We start from the raw sequence: 7,705 nt of genomic DNA, 5'->3' as shown, positions 1-7,705 counted from the left end.
AGGGATGATCATGAATGGAAAGAGAGATGATGAGGTAGGTGGGGATCCTGTGGGGTCTACAGATCCTGAGATGATCCTGTGGGGTCCACAGATCCTGAGGTGTCAAGGCATTTACATCCCTGCACCAATTTAGGCATGTAAAATGCCCTTGCACACAACTCTGGGTGTTCAGCGCCAGGTTGGTGCCCATTTTGGGCGTTCAACGCCCCTTTGCTGCCATTTCTGGCGTTGAACGCCAGAACCATGCTTGTTCTGGGCGTTCAGCACCAGGATGCTCCCATTCTGGGCGTTCAGCGCCAGAACTATGCTCTGTTCTGGCGTTTGAACGCCAGACAGATGCTCCTCCAGGGTGTGATTTTTCTTCTACTGTTTTTGATTCCGTTTTCAATTTTTATATTTATTTTGTGACTCCTCATGATCATGAACCTATAAAGACACATAACTAAGAAAAATATAGTTAGATAAATAAACATTGGGTTGCCTCCCAACAAGCGCTTCTTTAATGTCAATAGCTTGACAGTGGGCTCTCATGGAGCCTCACAGATGTGCAGAGCTTTGTTGAAACTCTCCAACACCAAACTTAGAGTTTGACTGTGGGGGCTCTGGTTGACTCTGCTTTGAGAGAAGCTTTTTCTGCTTCCTCTCCATGGTTGCAGAGGGAGATCCTTGAGTTTTAAACACAAGGGAGTCCTCATTCCATTGAAGGATTATTTCACCTCTGTCAACATTAATCACAGCTCTTGCTGTGGCCAGGAAAGGTCTTCCTAGGATGATGGATTCATCCTCTTCCTTTCCAGTATCCAGGACTATGAAATCAGCAGGGATGTAAAGGCCTTCAACCTTTACTAATACGTCCTCTACTTGTCCATAAGCCTATTTCTAGAGCTGTCTGCCATCTCTAATGAGATTTTAGCAGCTTGCACCCCATAGATTCCCAGTTTCTCTATTACAGAGAGGGGCATGAGGTTTATTCCTGAACCAAGGTCACACAGAGCCTTAAAGATCATGGTGCCTATGGTACAGGGTATTATGAACTTTCCAGGATCCTGTCTCTTCTAAGGCAATGTCAGTTGATCCAGATCACTTAGTTCATTGATGAACAAGGGAGGTTCAACTTCCCAAGTATCAATGCCAAATAATTTGGCATTTAGCTTCATGATTGCACCAAGAAACTTGGCAGTTTGCTCTTCAGTAACATCCTCATTCTCTTCAGAAGAGGAATACTCATCAGAGCTCATGAAGGGCATAAGGAGGTTCAATGAGATCTTTATGGTCTCTAGATGGGCCCCAGAGTCCTTTGGTTCCTCAGAGGGAAGCTCCTTATTGACCACTGGACGTCCCAGGAGGTCTTCCTCCTTGGGATTCACGTCCTCTCCTCTCCTCACAGGTTCGGCCATGGCGCTTATGTCAATGGCCTTGCACTCTCCTTTTGGGTTCTCTTCTGTATTGCTTGGGAGAGTACTAGGAGGGATTTCAGTGATCCTTTTACTCAGCTGGCCCACTTGTGCTTCCAGATTTCTAATGGAAGACCTTGTTTCATTCATGAAACTTACAGTGGCCTTAGATAGATCAGAGACTAGATTTGCTAAATTAGAGGCATTTTGTTCAGAGTTCTCTGTCTGTTGCTGAGTTGATGATGGAAAAGGCTTGCTATTGCTAAACCTGTTTCTTCCACCATTATTAAAGCCTTGTTGGGGCTTTTGATCCTTCCATGAGAAATTTGGATGATTTCTCCATGTTGAGTTATAGGTGTTTCCATAAGGTTCACCTAAGTAATTTACCTCTGCTATTGCAGGGTTCTCAGGATCATAAGCTTCTTCTTTAGAAGATGCCTCTTGAGTACTGTTGGATGCAGCTTGCATTCCATGCAGACTCTGAGAAATCATATTGACTTGCTGAGTCAATATTTTATTCTGAGCCAATATGGCATTCAGAGTATCAACTTCAAGAACTCCCTTCTTCATAGGCGTCCCATTATTCACAGGATTCCTTTCAGAAGTGTACATGAACTGGTTATTAGCAACCATGTCAATGAGTTCTTGAGCTTCTGCAGGCGTTTTCTTTAGGTGAATGGATCCACCTGCAGAAGTGTCCAGTGACATCTTTGATAGCTCAGATAAACCATCATAGAATATATCCAGGATGGTCCATTTTGAAAGCATGTCAGAAGGACACTTTTTGGTCAACTGTTTGTATCTTTCCCAAGCTTCATAGAGAGATTCACCTTCTTTCTGTCTGAAGGTTTGAACATCAGCTCTAAGCTTGCTCAGCTTTTGAAGAGGAAAGTACTTGGCTAAGAAAGCCGTGACCAGCTTATCCCAAGAGTTCAGGCTGTCTTTGGGTTGAGAATCCAACCATAATCTAGCTCTGTCTCTTACAGCAAAAGGGAAAAGCATGAGCCTGTAGACTTCAGGATCTACTCCATTAGTCCTAACAGTATCACATATCTGCAAGAATTCAGTTAAGAACTGAAAGGGATCATCAGATGGAAGTCCATGAAACTTGCAGTTCTGCTGCATCAGAGAAACTAATTGAGGTTTCAGCTCAAAGTTGTTTGCTCCAATGGTAGGAATGGAGATGCTTCTTCCATGTAAATTGGAATTAGGTGCAGTGAAGTCACCAAGCATCTTCCTTATATTATTATTATTTTCGGCTGCCATCTCCTTTTCCTGTTCGAAAATTTCTGAAAGGTTATCTCTGGATTGTTGTATTTTAGCTTCTCTTAATTTTTTTTCTTCAGAGTCCTTTCAGGTTCTGGATCTGCTTTAACAAGAATGTTCTTGTCCTTGCTCCTGCTCATATGACAAAGAAGATGGCACAGAAAAAATAGTAATAATAATATGGATCCTTTATACCACAGTATAGGGATCCTTGTGTTAGTAGAAGAAAAGAAGGGAAGAAAATCTGAACTCAGAGAGAGAGGGGGTTCGGATTTTTGGAGAGTTGAAGGAAAGATGTTAGTATATCAATAAACAAATGGAAGAAGATGAGAGGGGGAAGTGAATTTTCGAAAACAATTTTTGAAAAAGAGTTAGTGATTTTTGAAAATAGTTTTTGAAAAAGGTTAGTATTTTTTTTCGAAATTTTTTTTTTATATAAAAAATAAAAATAATTAGTTAATAAAAAAAAGAAATTTTTGAAAAAGAGGGAAGATATTTTCGAAAATTAGATAGAGAGAGTTAGTTAGGTAGTTTTGAAAAAGTTAAGAAACAAACAAAAAGTTAGTTAGTTAGTTGAAACAAATTTTGAAAAGATAAGAAGTTAGGAAGTTAGAAAAGATATTTTGAAATCAATTTTTTTTGAAAAAGATAAGATGAGAAGATATTTTTGAAAAGATATGATAGAAATTAGTTTTTGAAAAATATTTGATTTTTAAAATCACAATTAATGACTTGATTCACAAGAAATCACAAGACGTGATTCTAGAACTTAAAGTTTGAATCTTTCTTAACAAGTAAGTAACAAACTTGAAATTTTTGAATCAAAACATTAATTGATTAGTTATTTTCGAAAATTTTATATAAAAATAAGAAAAAGATTTTTGAAAAAGATTTTTGGAATTTTCGAAAATAACTAAGAAATTTGAAAAAGATTTGATTTTTGAAAAAGATTTTGAAAAAGATAAGATTTTCAAATTGAAAATTTGATTTGACTCATAAGAAACAACTTTGATTTTTAAAAATTTTTGAAAAAGTCAACTCAATTTTCGAATTTGATGAGAGAAAAAAGGGAAAGATATTTTTTTGATTTTTTGAATTTTTATGAAAACATGAAAATTATGCAATGCATGAAATTTTTAGATCAAAACATGAATGTATGCAAGAATGCCATGAATGTCAAGATGAACACCAAGAACACCATGAATGTCAAGATGAACATCATAGACACAATTTTGAAAAAATTTTAATGCAAAGAAAACATGCAAGACACCAAACTTAGAATTCTTTAATGCTTACGCACTAAGAATTCAAGAATGCATATGATAAACATGAAAAGACACAAAACAAAAAATCATCAAGATCAAACAAGAAGACTTACCAAGAACAACTTGAAGATCATGAAGAACACTATGAATGCATGATATTTTCGAAAAATGCAAGATGCATATGCAAGTGACACCAAACTTATGATATGACTCAAGACTCAAACAAGAAACACAAAAATATTTTTGATTTTTATGATTTTCTAATTTTTTTTATTTTATATTTTTCGAAAAATTCTTTTGAAAAAGAAAAAAAGGATTCCAAAATTTTTAATATGAATTCCAGGAATCTTATGCTCTAAAGCTCCAATCAAAGGGTCAGGCATGGCTTAATAGCCAGCCAAGCTTTAGTATGTAACTCAGACATGACACGCCTGACATTCCTTACATTCAATAGCCAATTGGCTAAGAAAGATAAAGAAGCTCTTCTCTTGGGTATAAGGATTGAGACATGGCTTTACAGCCAGCCAGGCTTCAACATGCTTTATGAAACGCTAGAATTCATTCTTAAAAATTCTGAAACCATAGAATAATTTATTTTTGAAAACATATTTTTTTTTTGAAAATATTGTTATTATTTTTTTTTCGAAAACAGATGAGAAAATTTTAGAAATATTTTTGAAAAATTTTTGAAAATAAAATAAAAAAAAATTACCTAATCTGAGCAACAAGATGAACCGTCAGTTGTCCATACTCGAACAATCCCCGGCAACGGCGCCAAAAACTTGGTGCACGAAATTGTGATCTCCAGGCTTGAACAAATCCTGGTAATGGCTCCAAAGCTTGGTGCTCTGATCTTAATTCATAATTGTCACAACTTCGATACAACTAACCAGCAAGTGCACTGGGTCGTCCAAGTAATACCTTACGTGAGTAAGGGTCGAATCCCACGGAGATTGTTGGTATGAAGCAAGCTATGGTCACCTTGTAAATCTCAGTCAGGCAGATATAAAGTGATAATGGTGTTTTCGAATATTATATAATAAGATAGGGATAGAGGTACTTATGTAAATCATTGGTAGGAATTTCAGATAAGCGAATGGAGATGCTTTTCGTTCCTCTGAACCTCTGCTTTCCTGCTATCTTCATCCAATCAGTCTTACTCCTTTCCATGGCTGGCTTTATGCAAGGGCATCACCGTTGTCAGTGGCTACATCCCCTCCTCTCAGTGAATAATATGCCCACGCACCCTGTCACGGCACGGCTATTCATCTGTCGATTCTCGATCATGCTGGAATAGGATTCACCCTCCTTTTGCGTCTGTCACTAACGCCCAACAATCGCGAGTTTGAAGCTCGTCACAGTCATTCAATCATTGAATCCTACTCAGAATGCCACAGACAAGGTTTAGACCTTCCGGATTCTCTTGAATGCCACCATCATTCTAGCTTACGCCACGAAGATTCTGGTTAGGAGATCTAAGAGATATTCATTCTAGCTTATTTCATGTAGAACAGAAGTGTTTGTCAGGCACGCGTTCATAAAGGAGAAGGATGATGAGCGTCACACATAATCATCACCTTCATCACGTTCTTGGGTGCGAATGGATATCTTAGAAGAGAAATAAGAAGAATTGAATAGAAAACAGTAGTACTTTGCATTAATCTTTGAGGAACAACAGAGCTCCACACCTTAATCTATGGAGTGTAGAAACTCTACCGTTAAAAATACATAAGTGAAAGGTCCAGGCATGGCCGAGATGGCCAGCCCCCAAAATGTGATCAAAGGATCATAAGGTAATCCAAAGATGCCTAATACAATAGTAAGAGGTCCTATTTATAATAAACTAGCTACTAGGGTTTACATGAGTAAGTATTTGATGTATAAATCCACTTTCGGGGCCCACTTGGTGTGTGTTTGGGCTGAGCTTAAGTGTTGCACGTGCAGAGGCCAATTGTGGAGTTGAACGCCAGTTTTTGTGCCAGTTTGGGCGTTCAACTCTGGTTTTGGATCCTTTTCTGGCGCTGGACGCCAGATTTGGGTAGAAAGCTGGCGTTGAACGCCAATTTACATCGTCAATTCTTGCCCAAAGTATGGACTATTATATATTTCTGGAAAGCCCTGGATGTCTACTTTCCAACGCAATTGGAAGCGCGCCATTTCGAGTTCTGTAGCTCCAGAAAATCCACTTTGAGTGCAGGGAGGTCAGAATCCAACAGCATCAGCAGTCCTTTTTCAACCTCTGAATCTGATTTCTGCTCAAGTCCCTCAATTTCAGCCAGAAAATATCTGAAATTACAGAAAAACACACAAACTCATAGTAAAGTCCAAAAATGTGAATTTAACACAAAATCTATTAAAAACATCCCTAAAAGTAACTAGATCCTACTAAAAACATACTAAAAACAATGTCAAAAAGCGTATAAATTATCCGCTCATCACTAGTGCTGTGACCAGCTTAGCTTTCAGCATTTCAAATGTCTGCAGACACTCTGTGTTAAACATAAATGGCATGTCAGCAGCTAATAGATTACTTAGAGGTTTTGCGATTTTTGAAAAATCCTTTATAAACCTCCTATAGAATCCTGCATGCCCCAAAAAGCTTCTGATTGCCTTAACATTGGCAGGTGGTGGTAATTTTTCAATTACCTCTATTTTTGCTTGATCCACCTCTATTCCCTTGTTTGAGATTTTATGCCCAAGGACAATCCCTTCAGTCACCATGAAGTGACATTTTTCCCAGTTTAAGACTAGGTTGGTTTCTTGGCATCTCTTCAGGACAAGTTTCAGGTGATCAAGACAGGAGCTGAATGAATCTCCATATACTGAGAAGTTGATGGTATTTTTGTGGAAAACTGAATTTCCCAAAACACCTAAAACTCACCGGCAAGTGTACCGGGTCGTATCAAGTAGTAAAACTCACTTAGAGTGAGGTCGATCCCACAGGGATTGATGGATCAAGCAACTTTAGTGGGTGATTAGTTTAGTCAAGCTAACATTGAGTGATTTGAGTGACAATTGAAGCAGCAAAAAGTAAATGACAAGAAATTATAAATTGCAGAAAGTAAATTGGACAGAAACTTAAAGAGCAAGAAATGTAAATTGCAAGAATATTAAATGACAAGAAATATAAATTGCATGAAATATAAAGGGGAATGGGTGCTGGAAATGTAAAATTCAATAGGAACGTGTAAATAGCAATCAAACAGAGAAGTAAAAGATGCAAAATCATGCAACAGATCTAACAGAAGAGTAAAATGCCTTGAAGAATTTTAAGACAGAAAAGCAATGCTTAATTTGCAGCAAAGTAAAAGAGGTTGAAGATCTCAAGAGTGGAAGAGACTAGAAAACAAGTCTAGATCTCAAATCCTTCCTTGATCCAACAAGAACAATTGAAGAATAAAGACAAATTGAAGCAGTAAGAGAACTTTGATTCAAATTGCAATTCACTGAAATTATGCAGCAAGGCAAACAATGGGAAATCTCAGAGGGAGAATGAAACAGAACTCCTTCAATTCTCCACCCAAGATTCAAAAACAAAGAAAAGAAAACTAAAGAGAGAGAGCTCTCTAATGCTAATGCTCCCTAGTGGAGCCAACCTCCTTTCTAATCGAGCTCCCTTTTGAAAATGAAAGTGATGCCTTTATATAGGCTTTTTACAAAATAAAATGAAATTGAAATGAAAAACAAATTAAATGAAAATCCTAATTCTAGCTTGTTCTTGTGCCTTTGAGTGATGATGTGGGCTTTGCTTGCTTTGGATCTGAGGAGAAATGGGTTTGG

General features: G+C 37.6%; 1 non-coding gene across 1 annotated transcript; it reads left to right on the top strand.

Annotated features, from left to right (window-relative positions):
- The first annotated feature begins 2,156 nt into the window (after positions 1-2,156).
- Positions 2,157-2,264, top strand: LOC148571397 (small nucleolar RNA R71). The gene has a single exon (XR_015908803.1). It is a non-coding gene; the product is annotated as a small nucleolar RNA R71 (small nucleolar RNA).
- Positions 2,265-7,705: the final 5,441 nt, after the last annotated feature.

Source organism: Arachis ipaensis, chromosome B3 (genome assembly GCF_059453495.1).
Source record: "Arachis ipaensis isolate K30076 ecotype BB chromosome B3, ASM5945349v1, whole genome shotgun sequence".
Taxonomy (NCBI): Eukaryota; Viridiplantae; Streptophyta; class Magnoliopsida; order Fabales; family Fabaceae; genus Arachis; species Arachis ipaensis.
Note: the sequence above shows the minus strand (reverse complement) of the source record. Positions and strands in the feature narration are given on the sequence as shown.